At 40.8% G+C, this 18,340-nt stretch overlaps 1 protein-coding gene and 1 pseudogene across 3 annotated transcripts in view; both read left to right on the top strand.

The window, feature by feature from the left end:
- Positions 1-18,340, top strand: part of fars2 (phenylalanyl-tRNA synthetase 2, mitochondrial) — a 181,514-nt gene that overhangs the window by 123,487 nt on the left and 39,687 nt on the right. The window lies entirely within an intron of this gene.
- On the top strand, positions 10,037-10,216 carry LOC136709127 (U2 spliceosomal RNA; annotated as a pseudogene).

Genomic DNA, 18,340 nt, shown 5'->3' on the forward strand with positions numbered 1-18,340 from the left:
TCTTATTTTTAAACATTTAGTCTAAACAGAAATCCAAATTAAAATATAGCAGCTGAACCTGAGAATAAACAAATAACTTTGTCAAATGCAGCCAGTAATCAAACATTGTAAACATTCATTCATTGATTATCTGTAACCACTTATCCAATTCAGGGTCGCGGTGGGTCCAGAGCCTACCTGGAATCATTGGACGCAAGGCAGGAATACACCCTGGAGGGGGCATGAAAACCTTTAGTGCAATACAAAATAAAATGTAGCAGCTGAAAATAAGAAGCTAGAATAATTTGAATCGAAAGTAGATCGGTCTCAATGATTGGCCTATTTATCCGATACCCGATCCAGCTAATACCTGATGTGCGTTCTTAATATCGGATCAATGCATCCCTAAAATCTAGTTATGCATCATGAGTAATTATTAGGCACATAAATACAGTTTATGGTACACTTGTAGTTTTTTTTATTTATTTAATTATTTATTTTTTGGACAAATAAAATAATTTGAAAATGGCAGGCGAGAAGAATATATTCATCACTGCATTCATTATGAGTTCCATTAAGAAAAAACAAAGTGCTGCAAAAGTATGTCCATAGATTTGTTCTTTAAGAGATATTAGCGACCATGTAAAGTGCTGTAAACTGTTGTGGGAGAATGTTACACAAGAGAATGGCAGATTAATACACTGTATAACTCATCAATCCACATATATATCTACGTTGTGTAAACTATAGGTTGTACACATTGTATGAATCCTGGTAATGGTCTTTTAATCAAGTGTGTGCAGATTCACACCGAGGCCAGGAGGCTGACAGGAAGGGGCAGACTTGTTGTTATATATGGGCCCAGTTTGTTGGATGCCTCAGGGAAAACTTTCCATGAGGAGTGTGGAGTGGGCAGGATAATGTCCGGCATCGTCACTCAGCCACAGTGGAGGAGACAGGAATGGGGGATGGAGGGTGGGGGTGGTATAGAGAAAGAGAGAGAGAGGGAGAGGGAGTGAGAGAGAGTGTGTATAACAGGTTGCAGTTTGCAGATAGTCAGACAGGAACTTGTGAATAATGGAGTGTTATCGAGGCAGCAGAATCCTGCCACAAAAGCTGTATGTCGCTGTACATCGCATGACATCACACACATTCATTTAAATCTGTATTCAGCAGCAGCAATGCCACATATATGATGCAGACTGTTTTCAGTTATGAGAATTTTATCTGTAGATTTTCTCTACTCTTAATCTATTGCAGTGTGTTCTTTTGAAGTGAAAACAAAACTTTTTGTATAATTCACAGTAGATAAGAGCGTCTACTAAATGCATTACAATTAAAAGCACTGGCTACAGTTAGATTCCAGTGATTTTTACTGCTGCAGGAAACCAAAGACCCAACCCCTCTGATTAAACACCTATAACAAGCAAAGAACTCTTTGCCACTAAGTGTGCTTTAATGCCGTGCACTGTCACTGTCATGGTACCCTCAAGAGGGCATATTCTGTACCTTTAATTAGGGAATATAACTGTTCCTTATTCATGCATACATATGAGATACTCCCTGTGAAATACTGTAATTGCTCTAGAGATTCTAGCTCATAATTATGAGATACATATTAGTATGTGCTCCTAAGGCAGCAAATCATTACAAGTATAGTGTCTTAGGACAATCATAACCGATAGTAGTGCACAATTACATATGATGTGCTTTTTCATCTTTCTATCCTGATGGTGTTATAATTCTGAAACTATTCTGACTTACTAAATGACAGTTGGCAGAAACATGTATTATAATATATGGGAGAAGCTTATCATCAGCTGTGGTTGAGTTGAATCGTGGGATATGTAGTAATATGTAGTTATATCACTGTCAAAACTCTCTGGCAAAAGCGGTATCAGGCCTTAAATCTTCTCCGTATGCGTGGAGTGTCCTACTTATTAAAGGCCATCTTTCCAGGAGCTTCTGTTACAGAGCCAGTCCCTAGGCATGGAGCCTTCTTATCAGAGAGAGAGAGAGAGAGAATGAGATGATGGAGTCTTCAGCATCCTGCTCCAGCGCTCAAGCTGTGACTGACTCAGTGCTTTGACTCATTGCGCGTCGGTTTTGGCACGGCATCCCGAGCGAGTGGAGGCAGGGAGAGTGAGAGAGCGTTTACCCATCCAGGAGGTTAATTCCGACACAGCTTTACACAAATATGCTTAACACTTCATGACAATATACGAAAGAGACAACAAGTAGGTCCTGCTTTAAGGTCATCTCTAGTCTCTCTGTAGTTACACGTTAATAAAACTGTTAACAAAAGTGGAACTGATGTATTAACGTCCACAAATGAATTAGAGTACAACAGTGTATGTAAATGTGTGTACCCAGGCATGATTTGACAGTTGACAGCATATATTCTGCTGACACACAGATGTATTTACATCAGCTGTACTGCTGTAATCCCTCTGTAACAATGAATACGATGCCAGTAGTTGCATTATTGTAGCACATAATGTGAAACTACATGGTTATTAGAGACACCGTCTAAAGGGGGACCACAGAAATCCAAACTGCTGTAAGAGAGATGGATAGGCACAAAATGAGTGAGAGAGAAGTGTCTAAGGATGAGCGAGAGAGAGAGAGGGAGGTCGGCAGCAGAGAGAGAGGGGGAGGCTCTCTAAGAGTGAGACAGAGAGAAGGAGGTGGACAGTGGAGTGAGAAAGAGGGAGTGCGTGGTAAGTTGTCGAGGTGTGTGAAGGCTTGTGTGTGTGTGTGTGTGTGTGTGTGTGTGTGTGTGTGTGGTTGAGGGCAGTGGAGATGACCTGCTGGCCCTTGCCGTTCCTTATCAGCAGGCTACACTGAAGTAGGAAAGTGGAGCTGTTCTGTTGACACCATGCCAATAAAAGTGTTTTTAATGCTAATATGTCACAATTAGCTCCCAGCAAGAGGCAGATTTTGCTCGAGGGAGAATTCTGATATCATCATCATCAGTCCACAGAAAACAAATTGGTTGCCCATGAGCAACAGAGTGAGCACAGCTCCATCTGTATGTAACTCTCTCTCTCTCTTTGTCTCACACACTCACACAATTCATTTCTCTCACTTGTTCTCTTTTTCAGACATTTTTGAATCAGCCATAACATTAAAACCACATGTTTAATATGGTGTACGTTCCACTCCTACCGTGAGAACAGCGCTGACCCGTTTCCACACGACCTCTGTAGGTGTCCTGTGGCATCTGGAACCAAGATGTCAGCAATGGGTCTTTAAAGACCTGTGAGAGAGTGGGCCTCAGTGGATCGGGCTTGCCTTTTTCAAAACATCCCACAGATATCTGGTCAGAATAAAACTTTTGTCTTGAACTTTTTGTCCTTTGACATGAAGAGGTGCACTATGTCCGCAGCTGTTGTCTAGGTAGGTGGTATGCTAGCTAGCCTTCTCCCCATAAAGGGCTTTAAATCTGGATCTTGGATCCAGGTTCCATGCCGGGAAGTCAGACGATGTGATTCATCAGATCAGAGCACCGTCTTCCATTGTTCTGATGGTCACTTGCCCAGTGTAAGTGCTTTCAGCAGAGGTCAGGGGTGAGCAAGGGCATTCTTATTGGTCCGCAGCTATGGAGCTCCATACTCAACAAGCTGCGATGCACTTGGTGTCCTTCGCTCCATGCCTCAAATTCTCACCTAAAAACTCTCTGTTCACCTGGTGCCTAAGGTGCCCCACCCCTTGACATGTGACAATGTAATAAGATGATCATTGTTATTCCCTTCAAACATCGGTGGTTTTAATGTTGTGGCTGATCTGAATATTTCTTTTTCAAGTTGATCCTCACTTTGCTTGACACTTTTATTATTTCTTCTTATTCTCTGTACAAACACACTTCCTCCCTCTCTCTCTGTCTCTCTATCGCTTTCTCTCTCTCTCTCTCTCTCTCTCTCTCTGATGCTATTAGCAGGATGGAGTGAGTGTAACTGTGTCGCCTGTAGATTTATAGAGGCTGACAAGCCTGTGCCGAGGCTGCTGGGTAATCTCTGTGTAATTGAGAGTAGAGGTCACCAGAGGGAGACCGCGCCGGCCCACCAAATCCCAGAGGCATCAGCACTCCGTGTGTGTGGGAGAGAGAGAGAGAGAGAGAGAGAGAGAGAGAGAGAGAGAGAGAGAGAGAGAGAGAGAGAGAGAGAGAGTATTTACAGTACTGCTATGTTCACTTTGCTGAATTGGCTCTGTTTCAGTTTGCTCTTTACAGTATCTGCATTTTTGTTCCTCTCTAGCTCAACACTGCGGCTGTGAACGTAAAATGTAAATTCATGCGCTCTTCAAATTCAAGCTTCTGAGAAACATTAGTCAGGCACCAATATTCATCTCTGAAGTATATCATTAGACTCTTCATATGTTTCAATAATATTCAGTGTATCTTTACATATGTCTGATTATACTGTCTGTCTTAATAAACTATGAGTCGGTTTCATAGACACGGTTAAGCCTTGTGTGGGGCTCGTTTCTTCTTGTGTATATAACCTTTTATAATCTCAGGGTTTTGACTGCTGCAACATTAGTCACAAAAAGTCATCTACTTCAATCCTAACAAATTGTTAACATTTTGTTTGCTTTAAAAACTGCACAATAATGATATGTGAATTAATTCTGATAGATTCCAGGGCATTCTGCACACAAGGGAGCCATATATTACTTCTGTCTTTTCATTGCATCATATGAAGAAATGAATTGTGGCCCAGACAGAATTTTAAAGGTTGGGAGATGAACTTAAAAAAAAAAAAGCAGGACCCAACGAATCTTTGAGGATCATGTGGGTGCCCTCCAATATAAAACTCTTAGTTCGTTCCCCTCCATCTCTCATTAACACTGATTTCAGTGAACAGTTTGAATATGTACCAGATGCATGATGTAACACACCACGACACATCTTAACAATCTGATTGGCTGCCGTCTGTCAACTTTGTTATCATTTGCATAAGGTGCAATTGAATATTGTCTTGCTCCCACTCTCAAACGTTGCAAGTCTCTACATAAATTATTAAGAATAAGTGAAAGTGAGGAAAACTCTAATTACAGCAGTGTAAGTGTATATCTGTTTGAGTATGCATTAAGGCAGATGCAGTTTTCTGTTTAAATTGCTGTTTAAAAAAGCAAACCATAAAATAACAAATATCTGTTCATACCAGCCATAAATACTGTGTAACTCAGCCAACTTTTACTGTCATGTATCGTAATTGAATGAGTAACCATGCTATAATCAAATAAATGAATATGAATAGGTCAGTTCAAAGTTATTTTTCATTTATTTGTATTAGGAAAAAATATATATTTTTCCTGTATTTTTATATTCAGTAATGAATGTTTTATTCAGTAGCAGTAGAGTAAAAAAAAACTTAAACAAGAACATAATTCTTGCATTACTTAAGGGGAAAAAGGTATATAATCAAAGAGATAGTAGATATTTATATATTTATTTATTAAAAAAAACAAATTACATTATTATTAATAGAAATTTCAATATGCTGAAATCCTGGTTATTATTAATGGCATTTAGACTGAGAGAGACTTACAGTTCTAAGCAGGTTACAGAGTAGGCACCTGTAATGAATTGTTTGTCCAGGCACTCTTGTTAGTGTAGTGTGGTGTGGTGAGGAACAGTTGTTAACCACCAACCTACACTACACTACACTACACCAACCACCAGTCTGAGGCTAATTATTTATACACCTTTGTCATTGCCTGGTCTCAACAGCACATAGAATTTTTATTTAATTGGTTTACAGGTAAAACCATTGTCCCTCGTTTTCATCTCTTTCTCTCATCTTTTTTGCTTATTCTCTACTGTATGGTTAATTATCACAGACGGCAATTTTGAACTCATACAAGAACAGATTGCCAGTTGATTTGAGCATCCTTTGGGCAGATGTTGGTGCAGATGTGGCAGATAGGGGTTCTGTTGAGAAAAGCTGAAGTATTCCTCTAATTTCAGGTTGGGAACAGGCTCCACACGCACTAAAAGGACTGTGAGCTGTGAGTGAACATGTTGAATGTCCCTGTGTGTGTGTGAGTATGTTGCAGGAGTGTGCTGCAGGTATGCTGCTGTACCTGTGCCAGTAGGTTTGCACTTCTGGCCAATCAGGTGAGCTTATCTACAGTGGCCTAGATGCTGTGGAACTAAAACTGAAACAGCTGGGAAATCTCAGAGGCGCCAGCAGTCACTTCCAGACCAGCCAGAATTGTTTTACTGTCACCATACCTACACTCTGTCAAACACACGAGAGAGAGAGAGAGATTCCATCCAAAAAATTCACCAATTTTATGCACAATAAAAAAAATAACTCCATAGAAAAAGAAAAATGAGCCATGTTTCCATCCACAACAACTTTGTTTTTTACTGGGTATTTGCATTGGCTAGAATAATAAATAAATAAATATTCATTCATTCATTCATTATCTGTAACCGCTTGTCCAGTTCAGTGTCGCAGTAATAAATAAATAAATATATAAATATATATATATATATATATATAAAACACGGAAAAGCGGAAGGTAATCGATTATAAGGCTATGGTTGTGCAATTCGTGGGTCCGGCACACGCTTGCTAAGCATGCGTAGGTATTAACCAACTGAACTATCCACCTAACTTGGTGGATGGATAAGGAACTATAGAGAGATGCAAATAGAGAAGGAGAGGGAGAAACAATGAGAAAGATATGCAGGAGGAAAAGGAGTAGTACATGTGAGAGAGACTGCAAAAAAAATGTTAACTTTGAGAGTGTGAGCGAGAGAGGGTAAGGGACACTGAGTAAGTATATATATATATATGAGAGAGAGAGAGAGAGAGAAGTTGGCTAAAAATGGAGAGGAATAAACCTACACAAGGAGATGGACACACAGAGAGAGAGAGAGAGAGAGAGAGAGAGAGAGAGAGAGATAGAAACAGACAGACAGACGGCAGCACCAGCTGTCAAAACTGTGCTTCATCTTCACTCCTGTAATGTGGAGCTGTTGTATTGTATGGTCATGGTCTGTTAGGTGTGATATGTCTTCACACTGAAGGAGTGAGAAAGGAAAGGGGGATGAGTCTTAAGGTTTCCTCAGGGGTCACTGGAGAGCCACTTCAGAAGAGAAACAGCACTCGCGGAGATGTTCCTCGAGTGCACAGAGGACAAGGTTATCAAATCACGACAAAGCCTTCCTCATGAGTCTCAGCCTCAGTGCAGCCACACAGCAAGGCATCAGTGCTGAGGGTACTGCAGTACAAAAAGTCATTTAAGTTGAACTTGTCTGTAAATTTGTATTCAGTGTTTCAACTACCACAGAAACTCATTTATAACTGGAGTTGTTTAGTTTTCTAGCACATTCAGTCCTGTGTTTATTTTCATACTGTTAGATGTCTTCCAAATTTGGAGTCAGTTCCACCTTAAGTAATCTTAATACAGCAAAAATAAGTCAGTTTTACCCACCTATGGAGCATAAATAGAACAACATCCTCATCTCTTCTCATGGTTTTCAACGTTTGGTAATCCAGACCCTTCCAGATGCCGTTTCCCAGCCGTGGCTGAGCCAGAGATGCACAGAGAAAAAGCCTGTGCCACTTTGGACCGAGACCCCTTTTTTTTCCCCCCACACATTTACTGAGTCACTTTTGTGTACAAACACTAGAGGATTTCCAGTTTTCAAACTGACCAGAGAGCTAGCAAAAGGTGAGGAAACATCCTCTCAGTCTTATAAAATGTGTTTTTTGATTGAAGTTGCATACAACACATTTAACAGGAAAGGAACCTTCAGTGGTTTAATTTTCAGTTTCAATGATTTTTAAATTTGCAAAAGATTTATTCCTTTAATATATTATTGTTTATGAGAATACATAAGGTTTAGTTGTTCTAATGACCATGAAACCTTTGTCACCATGGTTATAAAACATGAAAGAAATTATACATATCAAAATTAGGTTTAAGATTAGCATTAGTTACTAGCCCTCCTCTTGAAATCTAGGTCTCTGACCTCTTAAGATCCAGGACATCAGACATCCTGCCCCAACCCTCCCCACATTTCTCAATTCACACTAATGCGTCTGATCCACAAAATCATGGACTTCGGTGGACATCAGTTTACTGGAGTATCTGAGGCAGATTGTGATTAAGAATAAAACTCCACAGGATGATTCCAGTGTTGCTGACTGTCGAACTTTGATTCGTGATTTGACTTTGATTTGATTACCCCTGGTGATTCCAGATGCTGGATATCCAGCTGCTTGGTAACTTGTGGGGAAAGTATTTAAATTGGGGTCCAATCCTATATCTTGTACCTTTAGAGGCTAACCTAGGCTGACCACCTAGGCTGTCTTTTTGTTGGAGGGCAGGACTTTATCCATACCCAGCGAGCTGATTGGCTCTTTTCACTGGGGGGCATTACTTTATCCATAAAAGGATTATATGTTCAACCGGTTATCATTCTCCTTATTTATAATGATTCTGGTTTTACCGCACACAAAATTGGGCTATTTTATTGGCTGCAGAACAGTGCTGTCTGGAGCCCTACCGTTTGTGTGTCAGTCTATCGAGTTCCAGCAGGCATCCTAATGCAGAGGTCTGATTGGCTGGATATGTACAAAGAATGCGATTGATCTGTGAGTTTCCAAGGTGGACAAACCTGAACCATAATGGCTAGAACAATTACACCAATTTAAATAAACCTACCATTTAAAGTAGTTTTCAGTATTTTATAAGTTATAGGACACCATCTGTGTTTGCACCTGGACTGCATCCCACCTATTAGTGACCCCTGGACTAGAGGATACAAGGTGGGCTGGATGGAGTTGAGTCAGTGTATGTAGTCATTGGGCATGCTGTTTAGCACTGCTTTGTCTATTCAGTGTAAGCCACACACATCACCATGTCAATGTCACTGCAGCACTGAAAATGATCCACCATCCAAATCATATCAGCACTATGATGGTCCTGTGGGAGTCCTGCGTATTGAAAAACAGGGTGAATGGTGAGCAGAGCAATGGATGGACTATGGTCTGTAACAGTAAAACTACAAAATATAGCTGCTAAAATATTTAATGAGTGTAGAAAAAGGTCATTTTAATGTCACATCTGATCAGTGTATGTGTCACGACTTATAGCTTCTCTTTAGGGAGCCACATCAACTCCTTTCGGTCAGTGATGGTCATTAAAGCTCAATTTCTCAGGCACAAATTAAGCTCAGCCCAACATTAAATGCAGCAGAGATGGATTTCCATGACAAATCGCCAGTGACAGTGTAATTTAGTCTTAGACCGGACATGATCTGAATCCAGGAAAGCATTGGAAAGGCCCTGCAAAGGGTTCTAGGACACACCCTCTGTTCATAGACACTACGCACTCTCTAAACACCTTATCTGTTCCGATATTTACCTCTCCCAAACCCTTCACGATTTTGCCTTCACTATTATCATTTCTCGACACACTTCTGTGGTTAAATCAAACATGAGCTCTCTGTGTGCACATGGATCATGTACCAGAGAGCCTGTGTCTTTTTGTTTGCGCGTAGGCTGGGAGGAAATTGAGGGTGAAATGTGATGAAAGCCATGGAGTTGGAATCAATGTGTGAGACGGTGGCTAAAGAGATCTCTGTGGGAGGGGGCACTTCATGCAGTCCCCTAGGCAGACAGGGGGTAACGATCCTTCTCTTCCTCCCCTCTAATGAGATCGTTGGCTAATTACCTAACAGCATGCATCAGAAAGAGCAGGCACAGGAACATTTAACCTTAAGGCTGTGGATTTTATCCATTGCAATATTATTACTGGATGCGATATGGATTACTATAAGGATGCAGCAGGTGTTTCCTGCCGTTTTGGAATTGCAAGCTTGAAATAAGGCTCTGTAAGCAGTTACAGCACATGATACAGTATGTCATGGCATTTATCATTGTAGTTATTAGTCAAGCTTGTAATTAGTATTAGTCCAGTAGATGTAATTACTACTTAATTAGGAACCTAGCAGTGTCCTCCGTGTTCCTAATCTGTCTGTTAGTTACGTGAATGTTCTGGAAATGGATTAACTACTGTGGAATGAAGAGGGGTGACGCCAGTTCAGCCTTTTGGCTAAGATCAAGTGTAATGTCTGTTCTTATCGGTTTAACATCTGATGCATATTCTTTATGAGGATTATATATTAAAATAATTTTCACAGCAGGGAGATGGGAGAAGTGGTGGGAAAAGTGGCTTACTCCTTGTTTATTTTTGGGGGTCAGTCTTAAGCAGATCTGTGTGGCAGTGAATAAGGCTCTGACAGACGTTATCTTACATAAAGCCCAAATACTGCTGCTACAAATATTTTTTTAAGTTATTTACAATGAGCATAAACTACACTATGGATGTGTTTAGTTCTCTACCGCACCTGTTGACACTATTACATATATATTTATATATTGGAGCTTAGCACGGAGATTTCTGGAGTGCAGTTCATTTAAATATGCTGGGTCTAGCATGTAGAACTAATCAATAAAACAGAAAGGGAAGAGCTTCTAAAATCCCCAAAAATAGTGCCTTGGTTTGAATATTTGACATAGACTGCACTGCTTTAGTGCAGATACTTAATTTTATGACCTACATTGTGCACTACGCAGTGTGGAGGAAAATTATTTGAGTTTCATCCTTTTGAAAAAATGGTGGACAGCATTGAAACTGTGTTGTATGTTAATATTCTGTTTATCTCACGCTTTTAAGGTTAGTATATAGTATATACCATATAGTACTAGTGTGTAGTTCACAATTAGGACACAGTCTTAGAAACATTGATAAGCTCAGATCAATCACTCTCCATTAAGAGGCCTAAAAAGGGACTGGATTGGGCAATATAAACTAGGTCGTAAGTGGTCTACACTAAATAACAACTGGATAAATCTTAGTATGTCTTTTTAGTTGTTGACTCCTCACAAATGTAGAGAAAGAAAGTGGACCCTCAGCGTGTTCTGATTGGATGAATGCTGTAATTAGAGTTTGAGGCCAGCAGCTGCAGAGAGGCAGGAGCAAAGAAGTATGTGCAATTCTCACAGGACTGTCACTAATAGAGCACTTTGATTTCGTCTCTGAAAGCATGGCAGCTGTGTGTGTGTGTGTGTGTGTGTGTGTGTGTGTGTGTGTGTGTATAGGAGTGGGTGAAGGCATGCATGCTTGGGCATGTCAATAGGAGAGTGCTTGTGCTGCCACACACTGTGACAATTTGTTAGGTGGAGCTCTCAGCAGCTTGCTGAGTAAACGCAAGAGGAAGGTCATGGGGACAGTTGGGCTTCATCTGTAACTTCCAGCACTGAGGCCAGGGAGTAGAGCAGGATCCATCTCTCAGACATCCAGCTGGAGCAAACAAAATGTTCTGTTCAGCACTGACATTGGCAATCATCATTTTACACACACACACACACACACACACACACACACACTGTATGACACTGCAGAGCCTGTCCTGACAAAACTAAAACAAACCCTCAGCATCAGCCCACTAGTGTCAGCCAGTCTCAAGGTCAAGGGTCACTCTCTGAGTGACAGGGTTCTAGGGGCTGTGAGCCAGAGGAAGTAGTACCACTTCACTGAATCTGACAGACACAAACACTAACACTAACACACACTCATGATTTTTGCAACAAGGGTGAACTCAGTGTATGAGCAGAAACAGATGATGGGGAAGGTTTTAGAGGTCGGATGTGTCAGCAGTGCTGAAAAAGAGCCAGAAGCTACCCCCTCCCCTTTGGGTTCATTCAGAAGCTCCGCCCTCCAATGCAGTTTAAGGCCATGTGAGACTAGAGGGGTATTTATTTATGTATGTGTCTTTTAAGGTGGGATGTTATGTTTGAGTAAGAAGCTGCCTTTTAAAACGTCTGTAAGTTAGAATTACCCCAGAAACTCGTATGTAACTCGAGCTGTTGAGATTTTGTGTATGCATTAGCTGTCTCCCAAATATGGAGGCAGTTCCTACTTAAGTAATGCATCTGAAAAAAACAAAAGTAATTCAATATTACATACATCTGGATCAGAAATAGAACATGCCTTTCAACGTTTAGAATTCTCTCCACCGTCCAAACCTTTCCTCATGCTGTTTCTCTGAGACAGAGCCCCAGAGCCAGCCACAGTTGTAGAGCCCAGGAGTCCTGAAGCCAGCAATGGAGAGCTGGAACATTGAAGCTAAGGATGGAGGGGGAGGGACAGCACATGGGCCAGCGCCGCCGTTCCACTATCCTATGTACAAGCACGAATGCCACCTGTCGCCTGTTAATTGACTCGAATAGTGTTTTGGTGTTCAGACCGTGACACTGTCTTTGCTTCCCATTTATCAAGACAGGGCTACGTACAAACACTGGACCTTTTTCCTGTGCACTAACAGATCAAATAATCATTGATTTTGAATCATTCTCTGAATTTTCATATAAATTGCGTTTGATTAAAGTTCTCTAGATCTTTAAAGTGTACCACATCAATTTTATTCAATTTTTGCGTTCAGACAACATATAAACAGTAGGGTCACTGCTGTTTGGTGGAGGGAGGGATAATGGTTGTTTATTAAGCCGATGCTGCACTGTTACTCTGAAGAATAATATTAATTGTATAGCATAAAGAGAGTTTAAACAATTATATGCTTCCCACTTTTGGGACAACAATTTGAAAAGGACCTTTTCCTGTTCCAGGATGCCTCCTGGCAACATGTTGGCAACAGGTTTCTTTTACTATGGTTGACTGAATATGCATTCATTAACTTGAATGGATATCAAATCAGTCAGATGTATATTTTTGACCTTTTTTTGACCTTTTATGTGAAGCTTGTCCATTGCAAGTTTAAACAAAGGCTTTCAACTGATATGAGAATTGAAAAATTTGCCTGGTCCAGTTCATATCATCTAAAGCTAATGAGAATGAACAGGAGAAGACTTACTGTAACATGGGGAAGCCTCTGTGATGTTAAGAAAACAGCTCTCGGAAACAAAATTACCTTGTTGAGGGCCTCCACCTGGAGTGACGAATGAGTGCGGATGAAAGAACAGACAGAGGAAGAGATTGGAGCGAGCGAACGGAGGCGATGTTATGAGCTCATATCATGGAGCGAGTAATGAAGATTGCAGACGGTTACCAGCGACATTGTTCCAGATGAACCCTCTCTGGATGTAGGGATGAGAAAGAACGATAGAGAGAGGTGAGATGGTGGGGGGTGTGAACGAAAATCACGCTGACAGATTGATTGCGCAGTGATTTGGGCCATTCTCTCGTTCCATCACTCTGTGACAGGGCCCACATTGTGTCGGGTTGCTTTCGCTTTCTTGTGTCTCACACTGCCATTAAAAAGCATTTGGGCTTCATTACAGGGAATTGTGTAAATGAGAAAATAGCAGGGCAGAGGAGGTGCTGGTATTAGGGGGCGGTTAGAGGGTCAATTTGCATCCTGATGCACCACCAGAGGCCTGGAGGCTAGTAAAAAACATCCACACATCCAAATGCCCTCTCTCAACCACAAAAACCCACCGCCATTCACCTAAGAAACATTCAGCATCTTTACATATGTGCCCTTGTCGAGGAAGTCCTCAATTCTGTTTATTTATTGTAGATGGTGTACTGCTCCCCACAGAATGCACGCAATTTTCTCACAAAGCTTAGGGGAATGCGTGCAGCACGTAGTAAAGCAGCTGAATGTTATAATGAGATTCTTTTTCTTTATTTATTTTCCATGCTTACATAAAAATGCACGCATACATGGAAACACACAGAGGGACTTTACAGGGACACTGTTATTCATTAAAGGTCCAAAAACTGTCAGTGTACCTTCAAAGGTAGCAGTGATCTTAAGGTGTCGTCGTGGTTCCTCAGGGTGGAATACATTTTTTTCTCTAAGAAGAAAGTTGTATATTTGTAAATGAACTCATTTAAATATAAAAAATCGCACAAAAAAGCTTGTTGTTGAATGTGGGTTGTATAATATTATGCAACACAAAATTCTACAATTAAAATGAAATATGGTACACTTATTTTCTCTCATAATGATTCACTTGAAATGGCTAGGCCTTGGGAAAATAATATATAATAATATGATTAATAATATCATAAATAACAGTTTTAATAATAATAACATTAGAAACATATACACCTTTCTTTTGAGGGAAAAAATGCACTATTGGGCCCTCAAAGCCTGTGCTGGCTGTACATTCATATTGCTGGTTCCTTGGGGACTAAACATTACCTGGACAGTGTCTTTCTTTTCTGACCTTGCTTATGGTTTGTTTCTCTTTAGCTCATGTCTCTGAAGAACTTCAAGTACTAAAGTAGCGAGATACCAGTAAGAAATGTTTTTAATGAACTTTACATATTCTGGTAACACAAACGATGGTTCTACAGCCTCGTTAGGACTGCCTCTATGTCTGTGCCAAGGTCAGCGGTCAAGGCATTTAGAGGGAATGCCTGAACTTAGGAACTAATGAGTCATATGCCCAGTCCTCTCTAAAATAGTGACCGCAGTCCTATGGATAATTCAGCCTTAGGTTTAATGAGGATATCACATTTGTTCATTAAACACCATCATATTGTGTTTGCACTGGAAAGAGTTAGATCAGAAATTACTATTTGGACACTGTGCTACATTAAAGGAACTGTATGTATTTTCACCTTAAAATAACAGCTTAAAAATCATTGTGATGCTCCACTGACCTGTAAAAGTGAGAATAGAGACTGCGCCATTGCTACTCCGGGCTCAATTCTGCAGAAAATGAACTATGTAACTTTTAGAGGTGGATATGAAACTGCACGCATCCCATCTTGATTGCAGGACAATGCTGTAAAAGTGAATTACACTCTTTAACTGTAGAGGGAGCCCAGGAACCAAATCATTACATAATTTTCCCAACACAAAATTAAGCAATAAATACAGAGAATGGCAATTAACAACAAACAATCACCATTTTGTGTACATTATCTATGCTAATAACTGAAGATTAGCTGTAGGTCTTTTTGTTTTTATACTTCCTGCCTCATTTCACTTCTATATTTCTTTATTGATCATGACTGTTACTAAGCAGACTGTCCTGCTGAAGATTTGACAGAAGCCATGCTGTTTATCAAGGCTTATGGTCGCTGGAGCTCTAGCAGACTGCAGGACTCGGGGGCACCAAGTGAGGCTTAACTCCACCACATCCATCTGTTGCTTTAGAGTAGACTAGGGAGTAGCACACTTTCATGGTGTGTTATTTCTACACTTACCGAGCACTAAAACACACCTGAGCCCCTGAGCGTTTATGACCTTGTAAAGGTCTTAACACTCAGACACATAAATACCGCCAGACAGCACACTTAAACGCTACATTGACATTTAGCAGCGTTTCCTTATCAGTAGATCAATAACTGCTAGTGCTTTGCTGTAATTTATTTATTTATTTTTTATTGTAAACTTGAAACTGAATAAAACTAGAAATTGAATGCAGTGTTTGACCCACACAGACAGAAACTGCACAGGGCAGGTATGATTTGGGTGGTGGATCATTCTCAGCGCTGTAGTGACAATGACGTGGTGGTGTTGTGTAAGTGTGTGTTGCGCTGATACGAGTGGATCACACACAGCAGTGCTGTTCAAGTTTTAAAACACTCACTCTCAGGGTCCACTCTGTTAAACACACAAACCTCTACCTTGAAGATGTAAAGTCAGAGATGGAAGCTTATCTGTTGCTGCACAGTTTGTGTTTGTCGTCTTCTAGTCCTCCTTTAGTGGACACAAGATGCTGTTGGCTGGATATTGTTGGTTAGTGGGCTATTCTCAGTCCAGCAGTGACACTGAGGGCTTTAAAAACTTCACAGCAGCACTGCTGTGTCTGATCCACTCACCACACATCACCACCACACCACCACCAACATAAGAGACTTACCATTACATTTTCCATAATAACAACTAGTTTAACCCCAACCCTATCTTTAACCCAAGGCTCACAGTGTGAGTGTGTAAACAGGTTTTGGTCCCCACAGTTTTTCCCACTGGTTCTGGGGATTGAATCAATGCCCTCATGGTCCCAAGCCCACTTCTCTAATCTTCTCTTAGGCCACAGAGTGACAAATCAGAGGACAAACCAATCTTTCAGAACTCTTCTTAGAAACTAATACAGTGCATGCAACAATAAAGGCAGCATGGAACTATATTACACCGTGATAGAACACACAGAAAGCACCCACTGCTTCAATTCCAGATGCTGATGATTGTAAACATATGTGTAGCAACTGCTCTCGGGCATTTTAATGAGTTAAATGGGACTTAGTCTACGAATGGGTCAGTGACACACATTAGTAGGCTTAAGAGTATCCTGTTGTTTTTTACGCTTCTTGTCTGTCTGTCTGTCACATTTGTGACCAATTCTGGAACACCATGCCAGCACTTAATTACTCCATCACATGACAGAAATACCAACTAAGGGCAAGTAATTACGGAAAAGTGCCGGTGCTGCGACAGGAGCAGGATGTTAATATGTTTGTGATGTGAGTCGGTTGTAAATTAATGGAATTAAAGGACCCGCCCCTCACCAGCTGCCACAGAGTTATGGAACCTCACGGTTACTGTAAGATGGACCCAACACAAGTCTGTTCATTACAATACCTGCAGTATTAAAGCCTTGCCTTAATGATTTCTTCAGTAGCTTATATTATAAACAGATGCTCTATTAATGTAACAATATTCCCACAATATCTTCTCTTCTTCATTATAATATCCTAAAACAGTCCTCACTTTGTGCCGCACTCACAATGAGGTGAGCCTACATTTGCATTGCACTGTAACATACAGGTTGGATTAATTTAACCCGGCATTAAAGATATTGATCAAATCCCTGAGAGATGAGTCGTTAGCGAAGCCCTTTCCAGTTACCCAAGTGATCTACAGAGACATCTGTATTTTTTTTTTTTTTTTGTCCCTTCCCCCTTTTGCTTCACTTTAACTCAACTCCACCAAGCTCAGAAACACAAGCTAAAACCTCAGAAGGATCCTGTGCATCCACTTTGTCGGAGTTAAAATTCTCTTCCTCCACTGTGTATTTCTGTGGTCAGAACGGTGGGGTTTAAAATGGCATGTAGCAAGCCAAGCTCTTTTAAGCCACTCAGAGATCTCCCGGCTTTTCCGCAGGCTCTATCGACCGCTGATTCCCAGTAATTAGGAGAGAAGTGGTGCCGGAACAATCAGGGCGCTGGAGAAAAGCGTGTTTGAGTCTAATTGCATTTGGTGAGTGCCATACTGAGTGTCAGGCTTAGTATCAGCGAGGACATACCCATCCATCTGAACCCCCATCACCCCCACATAAATGTCCAGGATGCACTGAGATAAACAAAACGTGGTACTCCTGTTTCATAAAAGGCCTACCCAATATCACAATACAGAAATATTGCATGATATATCACAACATCAGCATTTTAATATTGACATAAGGCTGCAATATGTAAACAGTGGCAAAATGAATATATATTGTGTTCTGTGTGATCAACTGATTTTCCCAATAATGGTAGCTGGGTTTTCTGATGACCCAGGACTATAACAAGTTTTTTAAAGGGACAATCCATGACCCTTTACTGTGAATTATCTGTATTTATGTTGTGATTGTAATATAACAAATATATTTGACAATTAGCTGTTGTTAAGTACATAGTGTCGATGTAAGTGTTGTGATTAGACTACTTCAATATACAGGATATGACATTGATCATAATAAATGTTATTTGTACATTTTCTTTGCATAAACATGCCAATTTATTTGAAGATGGGGATGATTAGAGGGCCAGAATTGGCCATAGTGGTACATTTAAAAGGATTTTCTAAGGAGGAAATTCCTAAGCATCTTGTATGGCCATTTACTCAGTACAGTGTCCCTGCCACTACACTCAGAACACTGGTGACCCCACCAACACATCTTTCAGCAATAGCCAAAGCTATATGGTTGTCTCCCCTCCAAGTGCTGACCTGGCCCAACCCTGTTTAGCTTCAATGGATTTGCTTGTTCTGGTGTGCAATGCCTGCAGTAACACAAGGTTCTCTAGGATCTCTGTACTCTGTACTTGGCCCATGATTTTCGAAAGCACTGCATTGGTCACTGCAGTGAAAAGGGAGATGCAGAGAAAGCTTGTGTATACAGTGCAGTGTCCATTTATCCATAGACCTCAAGGCTAATTACAGCTACTGGACCATGTTGTGGGATGTTACTGGACCTTCTGTCCGCACCCTGCCTTTTTTTTACATAACCCTACAGAAATTTCTCCGTCAGGCTGACTCACTGGGCTTAACCCCCAGCTATAGCCAAACCCCTAAAGGCAATATTTGCAAAGCTCAGTTCCCTGCACCTATTCCATCACTCTGTCCAGAAACCCCTCTTTTGGCAGAGTGTGAAGG

Source organism: Hoplias malabaricus, chromosome 10 (genome assembly GCF_029633855.1).
Source record: "Hoplias malabaricus isolate fHopMal1 chromosome 10, fHopMal1.hap1, whole genome shotgun sequence".
In the NCBI taxonomy this organism is placed as follows: domain Eukaryota; kingdom Metazoa; phylum Chordata; class Actinopteri; order Characiformes; family Erythrinidae; genus Hoplias; species Hoplias malabaricus.